Consider the following 13862-nt stretch of genomic DNA (forward strand, 5'->3'; position numbering starts at 1 on the left):
CCACATTAACTGGGATTTCATGCATTACAGAAGCCATCAGCAAGCCAGAGGAGACGACAAGCACCAGCTGGCTGGGCACCTCCTGCTCAGAGCAGCAGAAGAAACTGCAGCTTCTGGAGGTCTCTGCACACACAGAGAAGATGCTCTGCAGATCGTGCCGCAGAATGGGAATGGCACTTCTGCATCAGGACCTCTCCTGCACTTGCAGCTCGTTAGATGTGCACCCAATAGTCTTTAGTCATTCAAAAATGCAACGGAAAAGAAAAAAACCAAACTGGCAGGTGGCTTGAAAATTTGTTTGAGAGAACACGCACTATGAAAAGTCTGCAAATGCGTGAGCATATTAGAGGTGTGTATTGGGCTGGCACGAAGCCTACACAGGGTTGTGAGAAATGTTCTCCATCCTAGCAGTAAGAAAAACAACCCTGAAAAGTGATGGCGGAGGAAGACAGTTATATTCCTTGCAAGAAGCAGGGGTGGGAGGGGGGCACATTTGGATAAGGACACAGGATTACAGCCCTCCCGTAAATCCAGCTCTGAGAGGGAAACGGAGGCAGGTGCCGCGGCTGTATCCCAAGGTCTCACCTGGAAACCTGCACCAATCCCAAGGTGACTTTCCTGCTTCAAACAATTTGCACTGGCTATTAATGAAGCTGGGAGGGTTTGAAGCATAGGACAGAAAAGCTTCACAAACATATACCCTTTAAAATATCTTCTCTTCCTCATCTTTTGCTATTCCCTTAAAAAAAAAACCACAAAACACATTACACATTAGATTACTAAATGAACAGCAAGCCTTGGGGCCTGGAGCCCATATTCCAAATGAGGAAATCGCAGCCGCCGAGGCCGGCCAGGACCAGTCTGTTAGCCCCAGGCTTTCCTAATGAGCGCTAACAACGCAGCCAGGGCGCGCAACAGCAGCTGAGTTTTGGGGGCTGGATCTCGCCCCCCCCACCCCATCTTGCGCGGTTTGGGGAAGAGGCATCTTGGTGCAGGGCAGGGGGAGAGTTTGCAACACGCTTCACTGAGCGGCTCAGGGCTCAGGGCTGAGCGGTGCTGGGTGAAAACAACAGGCTACAAAGGCACTTTCCTATTTTAAAAAATCAGCACGCTGCAGGAAAGCCATCGGTTCGGCTGGCTGCTTCCCTTCTGTTTCGGGAGAGCCAGCCAGTGTATCGGATATTCATTCATTCTGGGCTAACTATCTTTTTCCATTTCTGAACAGCTTCAATTTTCTTGATGTCTCGGGGAATGGTTTATGAGGAAATACAGCCTTGAGGGTGGACAGATGGAGAAAAATCTCCCTTCTCACCAAATTGATCGCTCTAATCTTTCATCTGCTCGGCGCAGACCTGGGCTGCCAGCGTTGGGAGGTGCCACAGCTCTGCCTGCGGAGCAGCCCGGCCGGCTGCGGGGTACCCACCTGTGCCGCTTGCTCCTTCCCCGAGCTGAGACCCAGGAGCAGGATGGACGGCACAAATCCAACCCCAAACTTCACGTGACGGATGGAAGAGGAAAGGGGATGGCGGGGGGTTCAAATCCGAGGTCCCGCTCTGGCACCAAGCAGCCTCAGGGCTTGCCCATGGACATGATTCACATGGATTTAATTGCTGCCCTTGCCCCCTCCCTCTGCTACTGCTGTTCTGTAGCAGCTTCACATCACTTCTGCTAATAACGAGAGGAAGAGAAACCCGCCATCCTTGTTATGAAGCACTTGTATAACAATATATCCTTCCCATGGGCTATAACTAAAACTGTAATGGCAATAGCAGTAAGATACTCTGGGATCTCCAGTGTTGGCAGAGCTCAAGGATGGGTTAAATAAACAGCTGCTGGGAATGGTTTTGACACAGATCAACCTGCCCGAGGGCAGGAAAATGGACTTTGCAAGGTCTGTTCCCTTCCCATGTTCCCTGATGCAACGACTTTTACAGTTTTCGCTCCCCAGTCCTGGAAAGTTGTGGGGATACTGAAAACGCGACCAGCTCACGCTGGCCACAGATGCACCAGTGGCAGAAACCATCTTCCCTCAAAGGGCAACCTTGGCTAGCTGGCATTGAGCAAAATAAATATGTAGAAAGCAGCATGCAAGGAACAGTCATGGCATGCAAAATTCAACTAGGTCTGTAGGGAAGAGAGCTAGGCTTATGGGTACGAGCCTACACACGATGTAATCCAAGTGCCTGCACCGAGATACTCAGGGTGGAGCCGTGGTGACTTGTTTGACCATCACCTTTCTGGTGCTGAGCCGGTTTCTCAATCCTCTTTTCTGGTCCTTAGCCAGTTTCTCAATCCTCCTCCTCCTCTGGGGCTCACTTTTCACTTCCAGGCTGTCCCAGCTGCTCCGGGGAGCAGCCTAGCAAACCCCCACCTGCCCGGTGGCCAGCGTGGCAGGACACTTGCCCAGCCACAGGGTGGTTTCTTGCCAGGGTCCCCATCAGCAGAAGTAACACAGACCTGAGGTGAAGGCCTTTTGTAGGAAACCTCTCAGCAAAGGGCACCATGGGGCTGAGAGCCAGTGGAGCCACCCCGACAGCTCAGACCCCCCCCGCCCTTCTCTCCTTCAGCTCGTCACTCCCGTGACTCTCAATTAACATTTAAGATTTCACTGAATAGCTGGCTGATTTATTTTATTTCTCGGATGGTAATTTATGGAAATATATTCTTAAAAATCAAACAAAATGCACTTTACTAATAGATGGGCCATTCTCTGACATTTTGCAGAGTAAATGAGCATTTGTGCCCAGTGGCATGTTGTCCCATGACTGAACCCCTATAAAGGGCTTCAAAAATATCTATTAGCCAAGCTCATTAGTTTAAATATCATTAAAATAAATTGTATTGCTCCACACAGGGCTCAGATAGGCCCCAAAGTGAATACTACTCTCAGTAGTTACAGGTCAAACACTCATTTGCTCTAAGGACTCTTTGCACAGAAAATAGAAAGGGTGTTAAAATTAGTTTACACAACTGCAGTGGTACAGAAGGTCCTGGTGCAGAAATGGATCAGCCCATGCTTCATTGCTCTGCTTAAAAGCATAACATCGAACACGCAGAATTTATGACAGATTTTCTTTACCCGAAGAATCAACTTTAAAGTCTTACGCTGGTTCTTCAAACATTAAAAAGATCTTTACCTTAACTGCTTTTTTAGATTGATTCATTTATCCATTTAACCTGTTTAGAACCCTATTTTTAGGGAATACTCTAAGGCGGGTTTATTCTGGTGTAGCTCAATTTCTCATGTTTCTGGTTTCAGTTTGGGGAGGTTGGTTGATTTGTTTTTCCATTGATCATGCCCCCCAAAAAATTAAAACAAAAGTAGCACCATCTCCATACAAAACTGCACAAACCTAATTAGGCTGGTTTAAACCACTCCCTGTTACCAGGACTGATTTACTGCCCCCGCCAAGCCCTCATGCCGCTGCCGCACAGGAGCTCCTGGTTGTGCTCTGAGACTCCTCTGCCTTCGGCGGCAGCTTCCACTGATGGTCCTGCTGCTCCTCCCAGCCCTTGTCCCGAGCCAGGCTGTGGCCATGGGCTCGCTGGTGGCCCACAAAGCATCCCCCTCGCACAACGAAGGGCACAAACGAGGCATCTGGAGACGACACAGCAACAGGCCACATACTTTCAACCAGAGCCTGCGTAACTGGACCACCTGCCTGACTGCTCACCCCCCAAACCAATTATTTTGAGCAGCAGAGATGTGGCTCTTGATTCATGTTTTTGCCATTGTTGGCTTTGCTGAGCCTCGGCTGCCAAGAGGGAGAATCTCCTTCTCTTCCTTGTCATACCTCACCAACAAAGTGGATTCCAAGACTCTGAATAGTCACACTTTTGTTGGAACGTGGAAGTCAATAGGATGCAGTGGCATTACTCACAACACAACCGAGGTGCATGTGGTTGCACAGAGATCACACAACCCTTGCACTGCTCTACCCGACCCCGCTACTATGGGTGATATAAGGGAGAAGAAACCTGGGGTGGCTCCTACGTTCCTGGGCTGAATTTGCAGAACTAAGAGTTACTGATGAATAATATCGTCAAGGCAGAGCGCACCCGGCAACCTACAGAGTGATGTTCACAGCCCCGTCCCAGGCGGCTCCTAACTGCCTGCAGCAATGGGGACTTTCGGCCAGGTGTTCTCTGCGTCTCGAAAGAAAACCCTCCCAAAAGGCCAGACCAACCGAGGGAGGCGGTTACACCTCCAGCAGGTATTTGCACACCAGACCTGCAGCTGCTCTAACTGCAAACACAAATGAGACAGCCAGCAGCTCTGAAGGCTGGATCTCAGTCATCTCCAGAGTGAAAAGTACATGTTGTTACAAAAGCAATTTGTATGTTGCTATTCTCAAAGCATCGCATGAGTTGTACTTTCCTTGTTAGCAGCACCTCGAGAACATTACCGCCAATGTAACAGAAGTGCAGTATTAAGGTCCCCCTGTTAGGGCTATGACAGATTGCAGGGAGAAACAATGCAGTGATTGAGGACCTGGACTAATCACGCCAATTGATATAAATTACCGTGTCAGCTATACCGTTGCCACAGTCTGCAGGTTTACACCTCATTAAGCTTCCAAGTGCCAAATGAATCAACAGGGTTCAGCAGAACCATTCTTAATTAATTGTTGTAGCAATAGGGAAAAAGTAACGGAAAAAGAGAATCAGAACTCGCAGCGAACGCGGGCGAGTTTGCACAAACTGAAACTGCTTCTCCGATTTAGCATTTGAGATTAAAGACGCCCATGTACTAATCTCTGCCAGCAAATAACTGCCAGGGGCTGGTTTTGGACTAGGGTGGAGTGAAAATACAGGCTGGCGACTTGGAAAAGTTTTTCATCGAGTTCTTCAGTTCGTTTTGCATAGCTCTTCAGGCCTCAACATTCTGTTGCCTGTGAAATCTCCAGGTTTCAGGTTCCCACCCCACCCGCGGCGGGCAGAGGCCACGGCCGGGCACCCTGGCATCTCATGGAGCCAGTGGAATTTGCAATTCAGCAGCTTATTTTGAAGTTTAAGCCGAATGTGTCCATTTTTTTCCTGTCTACGTTCCCCAAAGCAAGAGGCAAAGTTAACAGGGAGGGAAGAGGCCAGGAAAGCCGTGGTCTCACCTCTGGCAGAGCTCCCAGCCCCTTGCTCTATTCAATCTGCCATGCCAGCTTGGTTCAAAGACACAAGGTTGAGCTTGGCGGGGGACAAAACATCAGCAGCCACAACAGAGTTTGAAAAGCAACAGATTCTCCTGTCCCCCACCTGAGCACGATGCCCTTGTCCTCGCGGGTGGCTCTCCTCCAGTGCCAGAATGTCTCATCAAAGCCTGGAACACCTGGAGCTCAGGGAACACTGCAGAAAACATGAGCGCAGCCTGTGGGACCACAGCATCTCCTGTGGCCAAACATACAGCCAGCCTCCGCAGACACACCAGCTTTGCTTTAGCACCTTTTTATTGCATCTTTAGGATGGATTAAACACAGCCCCTGTGCTCCATCCCAGGCAGCAAACCTGCTGCTGTGCCGCAAGCTGGGGTGTTCTCCCAAGGGGCAGCGATGTCTGCAGATGGGCAGTCAGGCTGGCAGCAGGCAGGGCTGGGGGCAGGCAGCAGGCAGGGAGGCAGCAGGCAGGGCTGGGGGCAGGCAGCTGGGCAGCATCCATCTCTCTGGAGCAGAGTTCCACCGTCACAGCCGGCTCACCGACCAAATCCACCCGGGACTCCAGCGTGCGTGGCTCCTGCTCTCCAGGGGAGTTCTGTGTGTCCCCCCCTGCCTTACCTCACACGTGCATTGTGCCAGCTTCAAATCCCCCCCCAAGCTCACACCTGCTCACCACACAGCTTGTAATCGCTCCTGTAGTGCGACGGTCAGTTTAGTGCTCAAACCACATTCCCAGCGCTGAACGTCCACAGGTACTTGGGTTTTCCTCATCACTGTCAGTCATCCAACCCATTTTCCCTGATCTATAAAACATCCATCTAATATTTACATCGCAGTGGGGCTTTGACAGCTACAGCTTGTAGCTGTCACTGTTTTTCTCTGACATTTTTTACACAAGATCGTCCAGTTACTCTCTACCATCGATTAACCTGTAATTTAAGTAATACGTAAGTAAAATGCAAGTTTAAGATTAAAATAGAATATGAACACAGATTTCACCTCTTTCATGTTTTTAACTGGGGAGTGCTGCTGCATGGCAAGGAAGAGTTACTATTCCTATTTTAAGAGACCAAAACTTCCCCATTCTGCATCCTCCTCCTCAACCCCTTCTTTCTTCTTTTGTGCCTGGGGTCAGACCCAGTGGAAATATCTGGCCCATTTCAGGGGAAACTTGTAGCTGTATTAAAATAACGTTAGCAGCCAGGAAAACCCGATCCTGCAACTCTAGACCTTTCCGCGGGGCCTGGGTAGGTCAGAGTCCCCGGGGAAGGCAGCCAGGGGTCCCCGAGCCGAGCAGCAGGCAACACGCTCGCGCCTCGAACGCATGCGTCAGGGTCTGTATCACATTATCAGCGAAAGTATCTTCCCATGACTTGCTAAATTCCAACCGATTCTTTTAAAGGATGGGTCTGGGACTTCACCCGCTTCCTCAGATTAATTTGAATTATACCTCCTACCAACCTAATACATCGTTATTTTCTGTAGTTTCCCCTTTTCCCATATGAATCCATACTAAATTAATAAAGCTAATGATTCGTTAAGCAAGCAAAAATGATCTTAAACCATATTTCTAAGCCTCAGAATTCCCGTTCCAGTAACTATCAGTATTGAAAAAAAAATAATTGCCAGTTTGGTTTTGATAAAGTTGGGGCCAAAAGTATTTATTTATATTATAAATATTTTGTTCTTTTGCATTTATTACTGCAATCAGTGCGACAACATTTCCACGCCTGTTTTATTTTAAGGGATTTAAGGTGCAAATTGGGGGATTAGCAAACCAAATAGAATAGCAGGAGTGGAAATAGGCTTCCTAGCCCATTTATAAACAGCTAATTGCCAAAGCGCCTCGGTTAAGAGCGCTGCGCGGTGAGAGGAGCGAGGAGCCCAGCACTGGAAGGCAGGTTCTTGTGTGGAAAGTCACTTCACACCTCAATTACAGCTTCTGCCAACCACTTGAGAGCTGAAGTGCGGTGTTTTCTCTGGTGAGAGGATACCATTAGCGCGAGGAGCGGTGAGAAGCTGGGCTGTGAACTGAGCAGCACCCAGGGAAATCACGGCACAGGGGGAGCTCCTCAGACTTTTGTTTTCAGCCACTTTGAAAAGCAAATTAACACACACACACACGTGTGCATGCGCACCCACACGCCTCCTTTACCGCATGTACGACGTAGATATTCAATGGCAGCCAGGCAGCTTTGCAGTGAGTACGAAAAGTGTGATTTAGGACTTTTCGTTAGGGTCATGAAGAGCATGGTATTAAGGTTCCACGAGCGTATTGTTTCAGCAATATGGAACAGGTTCAGGAAAGACATATCATGTGATTGTTCATAACTCAAATCCCTCAGGATTTGAGAGCATAATCACGTTAGCCTCAGTATCTTCTTTGAAAAGAGATTTTTCCCAGTTTTTAGACAGTACTATTCCACTTACTCTCAGAGACCCTACGTATCCTCCACTGCTGTGACCGATGAAGTTTGCTGCCGGACATCTGGAGACAAAAGGGAACTTTCCGCTGGCGCCCCACGCCAAATCCTTGCCTAATGCTTCAGAGCCGGGATGAAGGACTGGAGCGCTGCCAAGCACCTCAGCTTCGTTTCATAGCTCATGTAGATGATCCTCACAGCCCCGACGTTGATGCAGCCTGGCGTGTCACTGCGGATGAAGCAGTGATCCCTCCTGCGCAGGCGAGACCCCAGGCACGACACAGCTCTGCTGCTGCGCCTCCGCCTCGGCTCTGTCCCGCAGCAGCCGGCACGCCATTGATTTGTGAGCCTGAGCAGGGTGAACATACCGCAGAGTTAAGAAGAAAAGCACTTTAAGTGTTATAACTTAGACCAGATCTCATGGAGAGGCAACTTCGGCTCACACCTTTACCCCCAGCCCTAGGGACCAGGCACAAACGCATCAGTCACTCAGGACAGGTATAAAGCAGTGTGGGAAGGTGACTGGAAGGATGGACCAAAAATCTCAACTTTCTATTGCACTCTTGGCTATGTGATCGTTTCGGACAATTTAATTCCTAAATTAATGGCAGGACTAACAACTCCTGAGTAATCTGCCGGGTACAGCAGTTAGGGTATACCACATAGGCACAATCAAACCTGCACAGAGGCACACAGTGTGTCACTCCTTGCAGCGCTGTTCCAAGGTGCAGAAGCACACAAAAAAGCACTAAGGAAATTTAAAACACCAAAGGATACACACCATGACTTCAACTTTGACAGCTTCCCCCTTCCAAGTGCGTTATTCCCAGGACATTACAGTCCCTGTGCGTTACTCATTACGATGGCACACAAAGTGTTCTGGCCATTTTTTATTCCTCGGGTATTTTCCAGCCGGACTAACAGACAGGCTGATCTGATGAGTTACCTGCTCCCAGTTGTTAGCAGCCGAGCAGAAAGCAACAGGAGACAAGCAACACATTATCCTATTGCCACTATTGATCCATCAGCGATCCTGAGAGCATGAAAGGGAGAAGCAGCTCTGGAGACATTAAGTTCTATGTCCAGGACAGCAAATACTGAAAAGCAATGGCAGCTCATGCCCGTGCTCTGCCTGGTACCCCCTGCTCTGGCTCCGAGAGTCCTGACAAACTTCTTCCTAAATCCACAGCACAAAGTGTTGCACTTGCTTTTTACAGTGTCATCACTGAAACACAGATTCGCAGGCTCAGATGCTTTGACCTTGTCTCCTTTTACACTTCTACATTCAGATTTAGAATTAATCATCTAATTCCAGGTAACTGCTTTTTAAATTCGGCCGAATGGGACATGAATCCTGCTGAATGAGAAATGCAGGTCTCTATAGTGAAATAGATTAAGCACCGCTACACTCCCCATTTTGTTTCAAGACTTCAGTTGCAATTGCCTGCTCTAATTTGAGATGGGAAGTCTCGCTATAGGGTAATTAAGCACGCAAGGAGCTCAGGAGAGCTGCCTGCCAGCACCTGGCAGTGGGATTCCCCCTTCCAGAGGCACCTGCACTAAATGGTAATTCCTTCCCTCCATTTCCCACTTCACTCCCTGATGCTTCTCCCAGCAGCTCGGAGGAACAGATGGAGCAATCGCCCTCCTCCCCTCCACAGAGCGGACCCCTGCTGCTACCCAGCGCCTTATGCAGTTGTAATACACATAATTAGGCAAATCAATGGACAATGCAGCATATTAGAGGAGGAGGAGTTACATCAAGGCAAAACACGAATCCCAATTTATTTACCGCAGGAAATGGGATATTTCTGCATAATTGCCAAAAATTGCGGACAGGAGATGAAAAGTAATTACAGCCCTGGCAGGGAGGGTGCCACAGGCGGGTCACTACCTGGGCTATTTGGAGTACAGCTGAGGGGAGTTTGTTCTCATCTTGATACGCAGTTGATTTATGCCTTAAACATCTCATTACCATTTATGAGTTACACTCACAAATCTCTCACACATCCACAATTAGAGAGAATAATGTTTACTGCCATTCACCCTGCCACTGACTCCAGACCGAAAAGCACAATTGAAGGTGGCAAAACCCTCATTGGAAGCAGCAGCGCTCCCTGCCCTTTGTGGGAAGCCACAGCTTGCATGCCAGAGGCCAGGCACACACAGCTGCTGTCTCCTGACAAAACCACCCGCTGAACTTTCTCCCCCGGCACAGCTTTGTCTAAGGTCAAGGCTGGCTCCATGCTCCCTGCCCAGCAGCTTCTCGCGTCTCCTCCTTCACCCCACGCAGCTCCCACCTCACAAAAGGCAGGAGATGGTGAGGTCTCACCACATCCCAGTGGCAGAACAGAGGTGTGACAAGTGAAAATATATCAGTGTAAAGAGCTGGCGTGCTGTGGGCAAGTGTCCCACAAACAGACAAGGCGACAAGGGGAGTGATGGTCAGAGATGGGACCTCCAAGCACACAAAAGCAGCGTTGTGCTTGGAGAAGAGTGGAGCAAGCCAAATCACCAATGAGAATGAGAGAGGCTATTAAATTTCTGGGCTCTTCAAAGGTGATCTGCCGGCCAAGAGGAAACCCCAGGGATCTGTTTCCAGTGTTAGAAACAGTCTCACCCACCCACAGTGGGTTTTATCCTCATTTATTGACTCGAAGCAAGGCTATGCCCAGGGATGACCCAAGAACAGGACCTTTCCAGAAGACAACCACCAAAGTGGTGATGAGGCCTCACAGATTCCCCCGGGCAGAGGTCCGTTTTACAGAGTTATCGATACACAGTGGAACAGAGAGCCAAGCCTTCAGATGCATCCTTTTGTTATTTTTTTTAAGAGGTTTCTGGCATTTAATTTTGGCCAGGTTTGTCCAATTTTCAGGGGTTTAGAGAAGCAGTGACTCCAGCTGCTTCGAGTGAGAACCACAGCTCCCAAGGCACCGATGGCCTTGAGACAGACACTTGGATACTGATATACAGAAAGATATTTAAGAATACATCAGAAATTGTAGATTTTAGTCTCTTGCCCTTGCTCAGCACAAGTCAGTAGCAGAGAAAGAAGTCTCCACTATCAGAGTTGAGCTGTATTCCTTTTCACTGTATTTCTGTGTTCCCTTTCCTGAGTCAGGCCCAGTACCTCTGTGAAACCAGGGAAAAAGATTTGCAAAGTCACTCTGCACATCAAGAGAGTGACTGGCCACTGAGCTCCTGGGGTTACTGGTTAGCGAGGTTACGACCTTGCCAGGTTATAAACCTGAAACTCTCTGATCCTTTTCCGTGCTCATCACCAACCAGTGCTACCCGACTAAAGGAAGCTTCTCCCACAGAAGTGACCGGCGGCTGGGTCAGAGCTCTCCTTCTTCATGGAGCTCTGTCAACATCTTAGTCCTCACCTAAGGGACACAGCTTTTGTTCTTGCCCTCGAGCATCCTCCAAAGTGCCACCAACTGTGCTCAACTGTATTGCAGCTTTTGAATATAAGAAAACGTTTAAAGAAATGCAAACCAACGTGACCAAAGGCATTTCACATATGAGCTAAGTCAGGTCTTCAAATGCAGCATTTGTGGAAACGGTACTGTCACTTCTCCAAAACCTAAGAATATAAAAATAGTATGATTTACGGGTACCACAATACTACCAACCCAAGTTTATTGTGTCAGTGCAAAATCATGCCTCACGCATGCCCGCATAACCACAGGCTGCAGCCCACTTACCACTAAAAAGGAGAGAAACAGATCCATGACAGGCTCAGAAAACACTTTAAAACTAGGGACTTGGTAAGACAACTGACACCAGTGCCATTTGTCTGTATGCTGTAAAGGTGTAAATATCATCTGCTGCTGAAATACTTAAGTCTGCAAGTTGAGAGACATTTCCCTGGGTGCTGCACCCTGCTCCCTGCAGAGCCCCCTGGGGTCGGGGCACCGCATTTGCTCCCCAGGTAAACGCCCAAGTAGCACCACAGCAATTCCACATTCATTTTGTTCTCCCAGTTTATCTTCTCCCAGCTTTGGAGTGCATTCTTCCTTATCTCGGAGACAAATGGCCTCCACGGAGAGCTCTAAACAGCAGAGCTATTTATCTGTTTGACATGTGTTTCCCTGTTTGTTTTCTCCAGCCTTGAGACAGTCGGCCCAGGCTTTGACAATATTCAGCTGTGTCAATGGCAGAGGGTTGCCTGGCCCCTTCGCTCCAGTGCCGTGAATCAATTTCTTTGCCATATTTATCACTTACCGTAGTAAACCAAGTCTAATCGATGCTTTCTTCTTTTGATATAGAGCAAAGCCTTTATGAAATTTTCAGAAAGCTGGCTGGAATTAAGAAAAGCCATGGGAGAAAATAGTATTTAGCCAATTCAGCACTAATTTTTGCTTTGGGGAAAGAAGTGAAAAGGTGGTAACATCCTGTGGGTCACACTGTCCCCATCAAAAAAAGGGGGGGGAAACAAAAGTTTTGTTGAGCTACTTCTGATTGTTTCCAATATTTCACTTGTTGCTTTTAACACCTTATTCTTAAGGCACTACACGAACAAGTGTCTCCCTGCCTAATCTAAGAACATCTCCATTCTTCCAGAGCCAGCTCCTGGATGCAAAGAACTCCCTCCCCCCACACAAACACCCCATGTTGCCCCCTACAGTCCTGCCAAGCAGCGGAGCCCAGCCTTGAGAGCACCAGATTTGCCTTCATTCTCACTCACCAGGGCTCTGTCACCCTCGGGCAGCTCAAGACAGCAGGGCTGGCACATATGCCACCGAGCGCACGACCAGGGAGGGCCCGCAGATCCCTCTCCTGCTCTCCTTGGCAGGAACAGCACTGCAGGCAGCAGCGAGGAGGGAGAACAGAGTCCCCTGGGGCCACAGGCATGGATCCAGGCTGCTGCTGGGCACTTACCCAGGGAGAGCCGCTTTCTGCAAGGACAGCTCACAAACATCTCTGTGAAGATGCAGGGCTGAGAACCAGACCTTGCCTTCGCTTGGGTCTGGGTAAGAACGGAGGTCGGTGTTGTCCCCACAACAGTCTGCTCCAGTGGAGGAGCATCAGGACGTTAACTGGAGCCATCTTCTCACGGCCACCTTAGCTGGCTTCAGGGGAGCTCTGCACCACTGCCACAACACAATGCTGGGGCAAAATGCTCTACTTAGCCTAAATCTCTAATATAAAGTTAACCGATTAATAACACGACATTATACAAATTGTATTTCCAACTCCATTTAATCTCTCCCCCAGAGCACTCTGTACACCTTAGATAACCCACTTTCCCTCCTCCAGTAAAATCCCACAGCTCTTCCCCTCTCAAGCTCAGCTCATATTCAGTAGGAATTTTGTCCAGACACTGCAATTCTGTTCCCTTTGGACTGATTATGATGTGCAACAAATGCCTTAAAACAAAGTATTGGCTCTGCTACAAATAAGCTTGGGTGGATGGGGTGGGGAGGAACACTAGAAACATGGAGAATTTTAAAACCAGCAGAGCACAGCACACATGTGTGGAGTTCCTTCTGTATCAATCCATTTCCAGCCTGGAAAACCTGCATAATTCCTATAGATTAATCCAAATAGCTCCTCTACATAAATTTGACTCTTTATTGGAGTTCACTCACTTCTTTCAGAACCCACAGCAACTTAGGGGATTGAGGGGTCAGCTTTTTTTTGTGTTTCCCAAGTGTTTGTGGTTCATGGATTCAGCAAGCCCCAGTTTTGGCTAAGCAAGGTTACAGAGCTTCACTTTTCTTTTAAGAACGTTTTTGCATGTTATTTTTAGAGAAGCAAGGCTTCTCTTTCGTACAGACGTTGCTCATCCTGAGCACTGTGGGTGTGATGGATAATGCACTCACATGTGAAATTCTTATCACCCAATATGGAAAAACTTCAAAAAACTTCCCACCACTACAAAGGTCACATAAAATTGCTATCAATCACTATATATATCAACATTCATTATCAGCTCCACAACCACTCAACAGAGTTTTGCAAAAAGGCAATGGTGAACATCAACACTGGACAAGAAGGGGAAGAAACCTGGGAACAGGCCTCAGGGTACAGCACAGCGCACCGCGCTCCCCAGGTGCAGATGTGCAGAGGAAGAGCAGGGCAGAAGCAGAAGGACAGACAGCATGGCGCAGACCTGCACGAAGTGAACCGGCACCAGTATGTTTTCAAAGACAGAAACAGAGCTCAACTATGCAGGGCCTCTAAGGTGAGGACATCAATGACACCTAAGTTATCTGGGAGTTAACACCTGTGTGCATGCCATGTTCTCATCTGGCATTTACCATGGCATCACTTTCTATGGATA

The sequence above is a fragment of the Rissa tridactyla genome, chromosome 10 (assembly GCF_028500815.1).
Source record: "Rissa tridactyla isolate bRisTri1 chromosome 10, bRisTri1.patW.cur.20221130, whole genome shotgun sequence".
Taxonomy (NCBI): domain Eukaryota; kingdom Metazoa; phylum Chordata; class Aves; order Charadriiformes; family Laridae; genus Rissa; species Rissa tridactyla.